Source organism: Squalius cephalus (assembly GCF_949319135.1).
Source record: "Squalius cephalus genome assembly, chromosome: 25".
NCBI classification, from domain to species: Eukaryota; Metazoa; Chordata; class Actinopteri; order Cypriniformes; family Leuciscidae; genus Squalius; species Squalius cephalus.
The window spans coordinates 7,068,048-7,074,047 of NC_137146.1; positions in this window are offsets into that span (position 1 = coordinate 7,068,048).

The following is a 6,000-nucleotide window of genomic DNA, read 5'->3' on the forward strand; positions in this document are numbered from 1 at the left end:
GAGCATAGCCCTCTTAAAAGGTTAACAACTTCAAAACAACATTTGAATGAAGCTGTCCCGACCGGATCTGCTGTTGTTTCCAGACCGCTTTAGACTGAATCGGAGAGAGAAGCCTTCTTCTTCACGTTGATGTGTGGCATCATTTAAATCTGTATAGCAGCAGGGCTCGGGTTCACTGGGAGGTCTTCCAATCCATTTTATGCTTTAGCAGCCTATATTTGCTTAATACAGAAAACTTTTGAGCGATACGTTTTCCAGCTTATTTTGGGGGCAGCGGCAACAAAGCTATCCGTCATGTGCTTTTAAAAGTCAGCGTGCGAGAAATTGCAGCGCGGCTCGGGAACGGAAAGGCCAACCCATAACTAGCCTGTAAAGCTCAGGGCCAGCAAACCTGCTTTCGGTGCTGAGCATTTCAAGATGGTCAGATAAACAAGAGCAGACACCACAGTTTTACCGTGACATTTCCAACAGCCAAATCGTAAACCAGGAAGCTCTTCTGTTAAAGGCCACTCAGTTAAACTAAGCATTTGTTTATTCGGCAGGCAGTATATTCAACCCCCTAAAGCTACAGGGAGAACAAGCCTCTGTTTAATCACATTCTCACTCCTGAGGCCCGAGTGGCCGCTGCCATTATCTTGCTGGAGCTACTGCGGGATAATTGTGTGAGACTGCAGCAGGGGTTTGCAAAGACTTGTCAGGATGAATTTGATTGTAGCTTAATTTGCATCACATAATATATGGTGTGTATATTTTATAAGCACATATGCATGCACATCTTCATTCATTTTTAGATAAATGATCATCAAAAACCAGCCAGTAAAAAAAAAAAAAAAATTATTATTTTTTTTTTATTATTATTTTATTTTATTTTATTTATTTATTTATTTATTTTTATTATTATTGTTATAAAGGACTGGATGACCACAACTAATAATATCTTGTTCGTGTTACAGATGGCATAATTGGGGCAGACTAAAGCAGGGGTTTGCAACGCCTTGTCAGAATGAATTTGATTTTTGGGCCTCATTACTATGGTGAGTATTTTTTATAAGCACATATGCATGCACCTCTTCATTCATTTGTAGATAAATGAGCATCAAAAATAAACTAGCCATGTCATTGTTTTTCATTTATTTGATAATTTAATAAATAAATTCTATTGTTTTAAAATCAACATATTATTTATTAAATATTTTATATATATAAAAATTACTTTTTGCATTTAATGGAAAGCATAGTTGAGAATGATAGGAAAGTACAAATTGTTATCCACTTCTTAATTTGTACAATTAGCCTAACAAGTACAAAATGATTAGATTAGCATTAAAAGAATGAATGTGATGACAGCACTAAGCATACTACAAGAATGTCGTAAAAGTGAGAACTCAGGTGGAACTGTCAGCCAGTTGCGTCTCACATTTTTCAACCCCTTTGGGTTTCAAGCTTAATTAATCAAAGAACAACATTGCATATGAGCACAGCAATTAATCTTTTTTTAATCACCCTGAATAAAGAACCATCCTGTTATATACAGAAGACTCTTTGAGTTTAGCGGAGGAATGGACTTCAGTTCAAACGTGGACGGCATTTGATTAATTAAGACATTGAGAGTTGCTTAATTGTCCATTTATTAGTTTATTTCATCTGTCATGAAAAACACAGACTCCTCTCAATCATTTCTGGTGCAGGTCATTCGATGAAGGCCGCAGACTCAATCTGGCCCAATGCATCCGCTCAAATGTATAAAACCCTCAGTTGATCATCAGGTGATTCATTTGAACATCCTGCTCATTTAACATACTGCTTTTTGCATACAATGTAGTGTGCACATATTTGGACACAGAGTGTTTATTTTCCTGTTGAATGAATGAAAATGATGAGCCGTGAGTTGAGAGAAAGGAAAATGCAGCGAGAGAGTGCTTTATTCCTATGTGTCTACTGGCAGTCGAGAGCCGCCCATAAATCACCGCAGGAACTGTCCTAGCATGATAGAGTCAAATTATTACAGCTAAACACACAAGTATGTGGAATGATTAAAGTGTCTCGGCTCTTCCAAGCCGAGATGGATGTTTGATTAATCACAGGCTTCTGTGGAGCCGGACAGAATTGTGAAACACACAGCGCTGACTTCTGGTTCCAGCAGTCTGTCGACTGAAGGATGAAGCACTGCAGTGTATAAACATCATCACAGTACATTCACTGCACACTGCCACTGAAGACTGTGTCATAAGTTTGTCTTTTCCAGTCCTGCAACTCACTGTTTGAAAAGGACAAGCCCTAGTGCCCATTATTTATAGAGTAAAAAACTAAATATTGAAAGGAAACAGATTCTTCCATTGCTTCTCAATGGAAGATGCTGCACTTCCCATTTCATTTTTTTTTCTCTGCACATTAATCAATAGAACATTTTTATTCTGTCTGTCCTCTTTTCCTTCGTGTAAAGACATGTGAGTCTCTTAAATTGCCTGTGGAGAATCTAACTGCACAGTGGTCCTCAGATGAATTTTGAGCAGTGTAAAGACAACAGTCCTTTTAATCACACATTGTGCCATCAAATCACATTGCTTGTGTTCATCCCTATTACGACTCAATATCTCATTTGTAGAGATATACAAAGTTCTGTCATGAAACTCTAGATGGCGCAGGCTGATAGGTCCTTAACTCAATCTGGTTGCAATCGTATTGTTCTCAATAGGGCACAGCTGATTGGTTCCTGCTGTATCAGTAGCCAATGAGCTCGCTGCTCAACCTTCAAATACTTGCTCAGCATTTACTGTAGCAGTTGCAGTGCGCATTCAGAAACCCTTCACCTTCCCCAGCTCCACCTGTATAGATCTGCTGTGGGTAATTCATGTACGCTATATTGTACAGGAACAGCATGTCTTACTTGCTCACATATTTTCTGAATAATTTTACAATTAAAATTTTTTACCCAGCCCTACTGCAAAATATTTTCTTTCCAGTACAAATATCTAAACATTCTTAAACCAAGGTACAGTTAGGCTACTTGAGAAACAAAAAAAAATGTCAAGAAAAAATATCTGCTATTTGGGTCAGAAAAATAAACTTGATTTAAAGGGAAACAAAGATTATTTTTCTTACTCTGTTGGCAGATTTTCCCTCCTGTTTTAAAGCTACACTGTGTAGGATTTTCTCCCATCTAGTGGTGAAATTGTTTATGACTACCAACTGAATATTACTTTCTAGCCCCTCCCATTCCGAGGGCGTTTTAACTCCTACGGTGGCCGTATTAGTTCAAATCTGCCGGCAGTCGCGAGTAATCTCCCCCTCGCATTCGTCACGGTGCCACTGAGTGCCAAAACGCGAAAGGCGAAGCTTGAATTTCCAGGTATGTCCCTCTTTGGCTAATGTACTTTCAACATGGCTGCCGCCATTCGAGCGACTTGCTCGTATGTATTCTAAACGGCAGATTCTACGCTTACTAGAATACTTGATTAGTTGGTAGAAGTAATTCCACATTAATGAGCACATATCATTTTGAAAGAACAAAGTGTTTTTTGCTAAGAATCAACTTAAAATATTACACAGTGTAGCTTTAAGCAAAAACTCACTTAATTTTGATACATTTAATATAGAAAACAAGACTTAATATCTTGTCATTTGGCTTCTGAAGTAAACATCTTGATTTAAGAATGTTTAGATATTTGTACTGGAAAACAAGATATTATTATTTATTTTTTTGTAGTGTACTACGTAAAAACATCAGATATATAGTTGAGAACTCCAGTAGGGAGCTATAAAGGAACAACTTTAAAGCAATAAAATCATCCTCTGGGGAGAAGATTATGAACAGGATTATGATGAAAACATTTTGAAGACAATGATCTGAATAGTTTTAGCTGAATGATTTAGCTTTATCATTGTGTCTTTGAGCAAAACATTTAACCCCTGGACGCACCAGCAGCAGTACCCATGCAATTTGAGAACTGTTAGTCACTTTAGATAAAATATGCCTGTTGAATGAGAGTCATAGTGATATAAGAGGCACATTGGCCATATGCAGATCACTCTAAACGTTTAAACCACATGTCTTTGCCACTTAGATTAAAGAGGAATTGTTGATTTAAAATGCGGTCTGAATTGGTTACCTTGTGGTGAAATTATATTGCTGTCACAACAGAACAATTCTTGAAGGAAAGTAAGTCTGGGGAAACCATGCAGCGATGTCAAATTACCTCCGACTCTGTCAGCAGCCATTACACCACCAAAAGAAAGGAACACTCCACAACGATAAAGCTGACATGTAAATGCATGATAAGTTGTTGAGCAGTATAGTTGTTTCTTTTGTGCCAGGAAATGGAAAAAGATTTCACTTCGTACAACCTAGAACCTTCTAAAGTAATTTTTATATCCTTATCAACTCTTATTTTACTCTTATCAACAGTTTATCTGATTAGAAGCAGATGTTAAAGGGATAGTTCACCCAAAAATGAAAATTCTGTCATCAATTTCTCACCCTCATGTTTTTCCAAACCCATAAGAGTTTCATTCATCAACAGAACACAAATGAAGATATTTTTAATGAAATCTTAGAGAATCTGTCGAGCCATTGGGTGAATTGATTTCACCAAGTAGAACATGTTCCTTTGTCCACATCTTTGTCGATCCTGGAGCAACATTCCAATCAACCAATCAGATTTGAGGGACAAGTTTACAGTTTATGTCAGGTTTAGGCTTACAACCAGGTTTAGGTGATTCTACATCTGTGTTATTCACCTATCAATTTCCTCTGATTTTAAGGATATGGTTAGGACAACATTTTCCAACAGGAATTTTGTTCATACAAAAATAAAATATGTTGATGCATGTCTTACTTGGCAAAATAACAGTGAACCCCCTCTATTCACCCAAAACTCTGACGTTCAAAAAGGGATCATAAAAGGAATTCATGTGAATCAAGCTGTTTAATCCAAGTCTTCTAAAAAGACAAGATTGCTTTATATGATGAACAGATTTAATTTGTGCGAAATCTCACAGATTTCGTTAAAAAATCTTCATTTGTTTTGAAGATGAATGGAAGTTTTATAGATTTGGAATGACATGAGGGTGAGTAAATCATTACAGAGTTTTCGTTTTTGGGTAAACTAACCCTTTAACTGGTATTTAGATGTGCCTAAATATTAAAAACCGAGCAATTGACCTAATCGCTGATCATCCCTGCCAAGCTTGAGAAGGACAATATAATATTGCTAACTTAAGCTCAACTCAACACAGTTTTTTACCCAGATTTTCATTTTCTTATTTTGCACTTTGAAATCCCCCCCCCCCACTACCTCTATTTTATGTGTGTGTGTCTGTGTGCGCCTAACCCACGAAAACAATATTTGACCTTTGACTTTTAACACCATCCTGCCCTTGGCAGCAATGCCCCATAGGTGAAAGTGCAACTCCGCAGACCCAATATGCTGCACACAATGATTTTCCTGGATTTCCAGGGATCAATAAAGCACATTTCTTTATCTATCTATCATCTATTTTTCTCAGAACTGAAAGCCGTGAGACACTGAGAAGCCCAGAAGCCATGAACAGTGTCATTTGAGACAAAACATGCTTTATGCCTCTAAGCTTCTATATGCAAATACTGTGTAAATATTGTGATCTCAACAAGGGAAACACTCTGTCTTGCATTCTGATGGGAAATATTTATTTCGATCCATCTATCTATAAAAATGGTTGTGTGCCATAGGTTTGCCTTTTTAATGCAGGATTCATAGAAATTCAAAAAATTTCAGACATTTTTTTCTGTATGCATTTCCCATAAATGTCATCATATACACAACATATGGGATATTTACATTTGATTATATTAATTAGTAATGTTTGAAATGCCACCTTTACAATTTTGTATTTCATTTATATCTATGCATTTCTATAAAATGAATTCAAAAGTATTTTTCAGTTAATACTGTAGGCCCTATAACAAAATTAAAAGCTGTTTTTTTATTTTTCAAAATAGTTTAGAGAAATATTTATAATCCG